Below are 10286 nucleotides of genomic sequence, written 5' to 3' on the forward strand. Positions count from 1 at the left end.
TCAGATCTAAAATACGGATGACTGAGGATAAAGCAGGATGGATAGACACTGCTAAATTGATTGAGGATAGGAAGTTGGCAACAAATAGGAAGATACATGCAGTACCTGACTATGCAACCTCCTTCATGCTCTGAGGCCACTCTTCAGGGTCTGACAGCTTTGGGGAATGCATGTACCTTAACTACATAGGGGAGGTTCTTGTCATGGAAAGTGCACATGAGGATTTAGGACCAATTACTCCACTGAGTGTTGGAATGCTGTAGAGTTCTGGTTTCATGCAACAGGAATCTGCTTTGTGCACATCAATATCACTTTGAGAAACCAGTTAATATGTGACAAATGGGTACAGTGTGGGTATTTGCTTCAAAACTACCCTATTGCTGTGAACTGAATTACTAAGTTAACAGAATGGCTGTGCATGTAAGTGCATGAATATGTCTCTTCATGACCATGAGCAAGATTATTATTATTATTATTATTTATTTTCCTTAAGGGTTGAAAAGGCACATGATTAAAAAGAAATAATATGATTACAGCTTATGGTTTCTGGCTTTCTGCAAAATGGAGAAAATGAAAAAGAACATTTTGTTAACAGGACAGCTTTGCAACAATACAAAGAACTGCATTCATACTTTGCTTTTCTGCCATGTTGTAAATATTTCAACCCCAAATAAGTTCGTGTAGTAGCTGACAAATGTATTGATTTCGTAAGTATAAATCTTTGAGCAATGCCATATGCTATTTTTTTTTAAGACCAAATGAATTGAAAGATCTGCAGCCCTGAGGAAGGAAGGAAATAGTAACCATCTGTGAAAATTGATTTCTGTATTTACGCCATAATGGTGAATTATCTGCATGTCCTTTGATTAAAGGTTAACTTTTGTAGGTTCCCTAAACGCTAAAGAATACAGTTTAAGGCTTCAACTTAGCAGTGTCTGAAGCTCTGCAGAACTGACACTGATAGGCCATAGCATCTTGAAAATAAGCCCTTTTGTAGCTTTCATGGGAGTAATTTTCTTTCATGTACTAGTACTGCTAAGTTTAGCTTGTGGTTAGGTCTCTCAAACCACGGCCAGATGAGCAGTTGTGGCTGGGAACAGACTTCCCTGCTCTTGCCCTGCACCTGTGTCCTGTCCATCAGCTGTGATCTGGAAGCTGTGGAGCTGGTTGAGACGAGGGTCAGGGGTTTTCAGCAGCAGTGGAGATCCACTCTTGTGCCTGCCTATCTCCCAGACTAGCCTGAATCTCAGCATCCCTTAGCACACACAGTTCACTTTGTTTCTGTTGGGACCCTGTCCGAACTATGCCCTTTGATAAAGAAATTTCATCTTCGTGAAGGCTTCAGACATCTTCTACAGTAGATCTCCTTTTTCTTATCATGCATCCTACTATAACTCATGCAGTAAAACTAGCAGGGGAGACTTGGATTAGTTTAATATGTGATGCAGCTTTCAGGAACCCCCAGAATATAGCAACATCATCTTCCGTCAGTAATGATCATGAAGGCAGTCTCAAATGCAGGATTTGGATTGCCTATTGATGATTGCACCTGTTTGTTATCTCATTTGTGAAAAGTAGAGATCTGAAAGATGAATTAACACCTTTTGCTCCTCAGTGCAGAACTATTCTCTGTATTTGATTCTTCTCCTAGCCTATCATATAGAAAAGCTCATAAAAATGGCACCAAGACAGTTCACTGTTAATGAGTATTTTTTGATGTAATATTTCACTACATTTTTAAGGGTGAATTTATAGCTGATCACACATTTTTTCCTAGTGAAGATAGGCTATAAAGTCACATCTGGCAAAAGGGGTTTTCCTGTAACTTCTTTGTTTTGTGGAAGATGGTTCTGTGCACCATCTCCTGAGAATTCTGAGCTGAGCAAGACTAACCAATAAACATAACTGTAGCAGAGATCTGGACTGAGAGCAATGCCCTCACAATAAGAAACCCATAGAAGCTGTTGCAGCAAGACGAGATATGGTTTGCAGAAGTTCTGAACCTCAGTTATATTTATCCCACAAGCTGTCACCAGTGTGGCCATGCTGTGAAGAAGCACAATACCTAAGATGGACTGGTAGAGAACTTTACTGTAATTTCACTGCAACATCAAATCTTCAAAAAATATGTGTACAGATATTCCTGTGTCTCTGTCACTCCACTATTTTATTGAGCTAAAGTCATGGCCCTTCAGTTTCTCTCAGCAGTCCACTAAGCAGAAACATGGGATCCAAGAAAAATTCTACCTAAGAAAGGGGTAGAGATGGAGGATTATCGAACTGAAGTGTGTGAGGCAGGGAGTGGCAGAAAGAAGCTCCTTTTTGGTACCGTTTGTCACTTTTATTCCTCTGTGAGCTAATGCCTTTCTCTGTTCATGCTTCACTGATTCTCTCTCCCACTAGGCTCAAATTCTGCCTCTCAGCAGTCAAGGGGTATGGGTAATAAATCCTGAATGCAGGCAAGGGGTGCTTAAGATCAGGAATGTCAGTCTGCAGGATGAACCAAAAAGCTGGATACCCTGGCTGAAGTCTGCCAAGGCTCAGAGGAGCACAGCAGCATGCCAGATCCTCCCTGGATTTGAGTGTATCAGCCTGGTAAGTGCCCAGAAAGGGGGCCCAAACTGCAGCGCTGCTTTTGTGGTACACTATCACTACTACAGTGGTTTTACTATAGAACTCGTCTCAAAACCAAATCAGATTCCCAAGCTAATACAGGACAAAGCCTTGAAGACAAATAACAATGTATTTTAATAGTGCATTTCTTTTTACCAGCAAACATGAAAAAAAGGCACAGTGATTCCAGATTACAATGTTAGAGATGCATGAAGAACATCTGTCATTATGACAGAATCATAAATCATTGTGCTGAAATCCTGACACGCCTTTTCTTCATTGGCAAAGTAATTTTTTAAAATGGGATATAATTAAGTTGCTTAGAGCCACATATTACCTATTTTAAACCTATTTTTTTTTTTTCATGTGAAAACTGTCAGATGAAACACACTGGTTTTGTTTTGTTTTTAAATGAAGTTAATAAAAGAACCTGACCACTGTTTACCATAGCAATTGAAAGCTCTGCTAGGAACTGTCCCATATGAAGAAATTATAAGGAAAATAAACCTGTGAGTAAGCGAAACCATGCTGTAGGTGCACCAGCAAACCATCCTGACATGGAAGACAGATAAGTAGTAAGAGACCAGTATATCTGTATCAGGAATTCTCCAGTGACTTGAATATCAAAAAGGAAATCCTACAAAGAGTGAAATCAAGGGCATATAAGATGATGGGTAATAAAGCAGTGGCATAAACATCTAGGGATAAAACTAGAAAGAATCAGTCACAAAATGACTTACAACTTTCCTGGAGCATAAAATGGAAGAAAGAGAGGTTCTTAAATACCATGAAGTTAGAGGAAGAGAAGGGCAGAGGCACAAATAACAGGTACCCAGAGTTGAGGGAAATGTTTATTAATTTTGCTACTTTCTTCACATACACATAAACATTAATGATAGGTATTTAACAATGCTATTTTTTTAACAGAATGACATATGCCAGAGTAGGGGAAAAAAGTAAAAGAATGTTTGAGTAAGTCAGACGTACGCAAGCCTCTAGTGCTTGCTGAAATTCACTTAATACCCACTGGCCTCTTGACTTACCTCTGAGAGTTCCTGAAAGAGTGGATAAGTCACCAGGGCCTACAGCAACTATGTAGCCTAAGATGGAAATACAGTCAGCATCATACCTACAATATTTGGTAATTATCAGAAATCTGACATTACAATATACATTTTGAATAATTTTAAACAAACTATTTTAAACCAAACACCCACTTGGTTTAAAGCCTTGCTCTTCATTAATTCTTCCCATTGTGGCACCTGGGTTTTAAAAAAGGAAAAGAAAAAAAAATTCAGTAAGGTTTTTGTTTCTTAAATTTGGCATTCTCAGCAAGCTTAGATTTCAACACCCTTAAGAAGTTGTTGGCTGTTTGCAGGGTTATAACTGCTCCTGCTTTTAAAAATGGGAAAGGAAGAACCTAGGGAATTACAGAGTACTCTGCCTAACGTCAATACCGAGAAAGATAATGAGACAAATTATTGAGAAGTAAATTCATACACGCCATGAGAAGAAGGTGATAAGAAGCGTCCAACACGAATTTGTCAAACTAATCTAATTTCCTTCTTGAATAAGGCAACTGGTCCAATAGATAAGGAAAAGCACTTCAAATGACTGTATGTAAGACCCAAGATGTATCTTGACCTGAGTAAGGCTTTGACATCGTCCTGTATGCTCATAAATGAACTGGGGAAAGCTGTTCCATTTGAAATCACCCCTAATTCAATCCACTGTCAAAAGTAAACCTAATACCTGGCTGGTGGTAGCTGCACTTGGAGATGTCTTGCACAGCTCCTAATGGATACACATCTGTTAACATTTCAATATAGACTTAGATGACAGAATTTGAAATCATTATAAGCTTGGTAGGTGACAACATGTAAAGATTTGCAAAATGTGCTCAAGGACAGAATTAGAATTCAAAAATGTCCTGATAGGTTGTGAAATCCAACATGAAAAATTTGAACAAAGGCAATCGCAGAGGGCTACATTTGGGAGGATGAAATCAAAAGCGTAACCACAAAATGCCACTGCAGATAAAGATCTAATGATTAATGAGGGCCATGAACGAGCCAACAGTGTGATACTGCTGAGGAAAAGAGATAAATGTAATTCTAGATTTTCTTGAATTGTCTGCTCAAAACAGTGTATGTTAGATGGGATAATTAGCATGCTCTTCTTGGCACTGGTGAGGCCTCAGCTAAAATACTGTTTTACTCTGAGGCACCATAATTTCAGAAAGATGTAGATCAGCTGGAAGCAATCCAGAGATCAACAAGGATGAAGATTGGAAAATTGGATCCATAAAGCAAGGTTGCAAGTTCTAGTTTTGTTTTAATCTTTAAAAAAAAAAAGGTTATATGGTGTTCAACAGTCTTTGAGTACATAAAAGGCTATTACAAAGAGGGTAGTGTTATGTTTTTTCATGCCCCCTAATGACACACAGAATGTCAAGGAAACCTTTTTCAGCTGTACTACAATAAGCATTACAGTAACACATTCTAACTAGAAGAAAAGATTATTGCTGGAATATATTACCCAAGAAGGTTGTATAATACTTGCCATTATTGATTTTAGATACAAATCAGAAGGACTGTCATCTCAACTTATCAAGACAGTTGTGGACTTTCTTTGAAGTTAGGAGATGGACCAGGTGCGTATTTTGTAGCAGGTGGCTGAGATCACTGGAACTGGGACAGAGCATACAAATTATTACAGGGTAATCCGTAACATATTTTCACTAAGAAAGCACTTGAAAATTCCATGTGTGGTTTTGGGCATAGTCAGTTGCTGTTATGGAATATTGAACAGTTGTTCTCTGGTTTTGTTTTTTTTTTAAACATCTTTCCTTTGATTTTGTGTTGTGGGATTTTTGGTTTGTTTTACCTCAGGAAGGCTTGGTACAGCTTTGATTAAAAATATTGAGGAATAAGAAATTACATAACCCCTTGAGATCCCATCCAAATCTATATTTCCATGATTCATGTGCAACCTACTGTCTTTTTCTAAGCTGTTGAAGAGCTTTCCAAGCACAAGTTAATTATTAAACTAGTTCTTTTCCCAGGGCAGTAATGACCTAATCATTTATGATAGTGCTCAGATAAGGAATTAAACAAACATATCCAGAATAAACACAGATCAAATCATCTTTGCCAATGGAAAAGGACAAAATCTTGTTTTCATGCCAGTGGGTCTGCAAAACAACGGCACAAATACAGATGTCAGTAAAACTAACAAATGCAGACTTCTCAACCTGTGAGAAATTCTCTGTTTTAGTAATTCTTTTTATTCAAAATTCTAGGATGTTTTTCTATTTTGGAAAATCAGAAGAATGGGAATGAGAAAAAATGCAAGTGTTTTGAAAAGGTTGGAAGGTTTTGAGGGCTTGAATTACAACTGAACATTTCAACATTCAAAACCCAAAATGTTGCAGTCATGGTGTACCATATAAATATCTATCTATCTATCTATCTATATATATATATATCTTAGCTAGGGGAGCACAGTCTCCTCGTATACACAAGAAAATGCCAACCAGAATTACTGTGCAAGTAAAATAGCATTCTGCAATACGATATTTTTTGTGTTAGCTCAAAATAAATCTCTTTAAAATCATACTCACAAAGGAAAACTGAGCAAACCCATTTATTTTTCTATTTTTTAAAAATTACTTAAAACTAAGGGTTTTTTCCAGAAAATATACTCTTTGCTAGAAATTCAAACCCATATAAAACTTCTGAAAAATTCTAGTCACTAATAAGTATGAAAAGAACTGGCTCAAAAATGTTTTCTAGAGGAACCTGTGCTCATCAGAGTGGACTGTAGTGTTGACCAAAATACGACTGTGAACTGGAAGTGTTTGCAGTCACCATTGTTATTTTAGTCTAGTAAAAAGATGATCCTCAAAGATAGGATCAGGGTTATGACATCCCAGAAATTCAGAAATATTTTTAGGTTTGGTGTTTATAGGCTATACTTCAGTGAATATCCACTGGTTCTTTTGTTTTTTTAAAACTATACATAACGTTTAGACACCAGAAAAATTATTTCATGCTGCACAAGAATTTTCTCTCATGAAAAAAACACTGGAGCTTGTGAATTTTGCTGTGCAAATGGGTAAATACTGACATAATAAATCTGGCTTGCATCAGGTAAATCATTAGACACCCTACCCTTGGATCAACACTTGCAGAATTTCAAGGACCCTGGGACAAACATGTCAGGTGTCAAGGACAGGCTTAATCGCAAAGCACAGGGAGGGACAATTAGACAATGGGGGTTGGGGTAGATGACCTTTAAAGGTCTGTTCCAAACCAAGCTCTTCTATGATTCTATGACCCAAGAGAAGAGAACTCAGCTGAGCTGAGCTTGCTCAGGGCAGCCCCAGTGAGACGATTCCATTGCTGGGACCTGTAAATCTGAAGGTGGACTCTTTGGTTTGCAGGCCAGCGTGTTGGTACAGCCCCACTGCACACGCCAACAGACTAAAGTGTCTTAAGCGGCTTAAATAGCTTTAAGCAGCTTTGAAGACTTAGATACTTTAAGCTTATAAAGCAGTTTAAGCTGCTTAAACCACTCTAGGACTTTAACAAGGGCCCCACGATGCCGCTCCTTGCCTGGTGAGTGAAACAAAGCTGGCTGCAGCTCCCTCGCCATCGGCTGGAAGGATGGATCTGCAGGGTTGCCACAGATCCAGCCAGGAATCTGCTGATATTGACATACTTTTTCAATGATGATGTATAAAATAATGCATCATATACTTTCTCCCCTTGGTTAACTCATTGTTACTTTCTTTTCTTTTAGCTACTTCACTTCCCCAGCCCCCTCTGGGCATTTTTTTTTCTATTTTTGGCCATTTAGCTCAGGTTCTTTCAGTATCTCTTTTCTGTCTAATTAATTCTTCCTAAAGAGATCAGTGGACTGCTCTTACTGCAGTGGTACACTTTCATGAAGAAAACACATCTCAATTCAGCCTATTCAACCCACAGAGCCGTGCTGGGGGTAATTGTTCATTTGTATCATGATGGTTTAACCTAAATCTAGAACTCTTTTTCTCAGAAGAAGGGCATGACTTGATAGAAGCATTGTGGAAAAACCCAACCGTGTAATCCCAGGAAGTACCAGTGGCAGTCATTAGGTTATCACCTACAAAATCAGGTAACCAGATGGGAGAGCATTGTTCATGAGAAGGACTACAATGCACCAAATCTGCATCAGTTTCTGGCATTTTGGAGGTTTCAGAAAGGATGTAGGAGGAGGAACTCTGGGCACAGCTGTCCAGAAAAATGGGTAAATGTATGTTCCTACACTGAATCTCTTAGGGCTGGAAGGAATTTGCTTTCAGTTTTTACTTCATCTGTCTGAATTTGGGGTATGCTGTGCAAACCACAACTCATGTTGTTCTTACCAAAGGATGTAACACCCCCTCCCCCTTACACAGAAGACAGCAGCTGAGTGTAGGTTTGGTTTGGTTTAGTGACAACTCACTTTGAACTGCCACGCTAATAACTAGGCAGTGGTGATAATATACTGGAGCACTTGAGTTGGATGTGATGTCCTTGCTGCTGAGTATCTTCTTAGGCCTACATCATCCCATTTCTTTTGTGTTCGAATTCCCTTTCCAGTTGCTTTACAAAGAACATTCTCCACTTCTCTTTCATATCCTTCACCCATTTCCTGGGCCGTACTCTAACTTCTCAGGTGTTCTCTCTCTGCAGGCCTCAACTTACCTGGGCCCGTATTTTTCACAGGCTTATGGAGTCCCATCACATGCACCTTCGTATATATCACACACTTCAATCACAATTTAGCTATGAAGTGTAACTATAAAGCTTATCATACTCAAAAATGTGTTTGAAAGACTTGAGAGTGTAAGCAGGAAGAGCGATAATGGTCAGCCTTACTCACTGATCTATTTTTTTCCTGATTATCTATATTATATGTTCCTAAATGGTGTTCCTTATCACCATTGTGTATTGAATGCACGCTATGTCCAATGTGACATAGTTTACAAGCATTACTTAACACTTTCATGAAGGCTTGCTTTATACCAAATGCTGTTTTTTCCCAATATTATGCTGAAAGCATGTTTGTCTCCATTTATATTGAATAAAATGATTTCTAGCATGATCTAGTCTTTTCAAGTCATCAATGCATTTTAATCTCTTCTCCCATTTATCCACCTATCAATTATCACTTCCTTCAAAATGTGTTTAAACCCCTACATATGATACCAATAGGATTCACCAGCTTGGTGAGTGATTGAATTTTTTTTTTCTTAAATATTGGTTCGATATGCTCCCATCAGACCACCACTGGTAGTTAATAGATATATTTGTAGTGGAGTGTTGGAACCATGGGAGCAGGGTTTGCTTGTGTTCATGACTCTTGTCTATATCATCCTCCTCATTGTCCCAGCTCCTTCTCAAGCTCCAGCCAGTTTTGTAGGATAAAGAGCAGTTTGTCTGGACTCCCTGTGGGCTTTGTGATCAGTGGGACAGTGTTAGCTGCTTGGTGTCCATCCAGGTCTCAGGCTGGAGAGGGTGAGCTGCACCCACCATTCCTTCAGCTCCAACAGTAATTTGGGTCTCATTCTTCTCTAGGAAGCTGCTCATTTGCAGCAATAATTAATGATGGGAATTAATGATGATAAGGTTAATTGTAAGCACAGAAAACTCATCTTTTTTAACCCTGAAAAGGTCTATGTGGTCACCTACTCACAACTCATGTATTTTCTTTGCAATATTTACTATTACATCTGAGGAAACAAAGGTCCTATTCATGTTGCAAGAGAGTTTGGGTAGTTTCACAACTGAAGAATTTTTTTAACATTTGTAAACCAGAAAACAGAAATGAGGCATCAGGTCATGTATACAGGCCATAGTTTGGCAGACATTTACACTTACGGCCAAATTTCAATTGGAACTTGGTTTCCCTTGACTTCCAGGAAACCTCAGCGTATGTTAAAATTAACTCTGCTGCTTTGAGGTGATAGCAGCACTGCATGTTTGCATGGCTTGATAAACAACTGTATGTGCACCAGAAGTATTTTGTTGACTGCGTTAAGCCTGGTGAGGTCACACATCTGTGCTGATCCATTCACCAATGGAGAAAGAAAGTTTTCAGTGCTGCTGCTGGACTAAATCACCAAGTGCTGGCAGGCTGCTGGGGTCATGTTGCTGGGCAGATCATCAGGTGTTGGCCAGTCACTGAGGGCTGCTCGCAGAGCAAAAATGTACAGGACAGCAGACTCACCCTTCCGAATTCCTTCCTTCCTTCCTTCCTTCCTTCCTTCCTTCCGAATTCCTTCCTTCCGAATTCCTTCCTTCCTTCCTTCCGAATTCCTTCCTTCCTTCCTTCCGAATTCCTTCCTTCCGAATTCCTTCCTTCCTTCCGAATTCCTTCCTTCCTTCCAAATTCCTTCCTTCCGAATTCCTTCCTTCCTTCCGAATTCCTTCCTTCCGAATTCCTTCCTTCCGAATTCCTTCCTTCCGAATTCCTTCCGAATTCCTTCCTTCCTTCCGAATTCCTTCCTTCCGAATTCCTTCCGAATTCATTCCTTCCTTCCGAATTCCTTCCTTCCTTCCTTCCTTCCTTCCTTCCTTCCTTCCTTCCTTCCTTCCTTCCGAATTCCTTCCTTCCGAATTCCTTCCTTCCTTCCTTCCGAATTCCTT

The 10286-nt window shown here is 39.2% G+C and overlaps 2 long non-coding RNA genes across 6 annotated transcripts in view; one reads left to right on the top strand and one right to left on the bottom strand.

Moving 5' to 3' along the window:
• The window catches only part of LOC108449527, a 12911-nt gene extending 7715 nt beyond the window's left edge, over nucleotides 1–5196 (bottom strand). For both annotated transcript variants that reach the window (XR_001865695.1, XR_001865696.1), the window contains exons 1-2: nucleotides 3831–5196; nucleotides 3657–3713 (exon numbers count right to left, since the gene is read on the bottom strand). This is a non-coding gene — a long non-coding RNA (uncharacterized LOC108449527). The remainder of the gene's footprint in view (nucleotides 1–3656; nucleotides 3714–3830) is intronic.
• Nucleotides 8–10286, top strand: part of LOC108449526 — a 20146-nt gene continuing 9867 nt past the window's right edge. For all 4 annotated transcript variants that reach the window (XR_001865692.1, XR_001865691.1, XR_001865693.1 and 1 more), the window contains exons 1-2: nucleotides 8–2595; nucleotides 5191–5266. This is a non-coding gene — a long non-coding RNA (uncharacterized LOC108449526). The remainder of the gene's footprint in view (nucleotides 2596–5190; nucleotides 5267–10286) is intronic.

This window comes from Corvus brachyrhynchos, unplaced genomic scaffold (assembly GCF_000691975.1).
Source record: "Corvus brachyrhynchos isolate BGI_N302 unplaced genomic scaffold, ASM69197v1 scaffold209, whole genome shotgun sequence".
In the NCBI taxonomy this organism is placed as follows: domain Eukaryota; kingdom Metazoa; phylum Chordata; class Aves; order Passeriformes; family Corvidae; genus Corvus; species Corvus brachyrhynchos.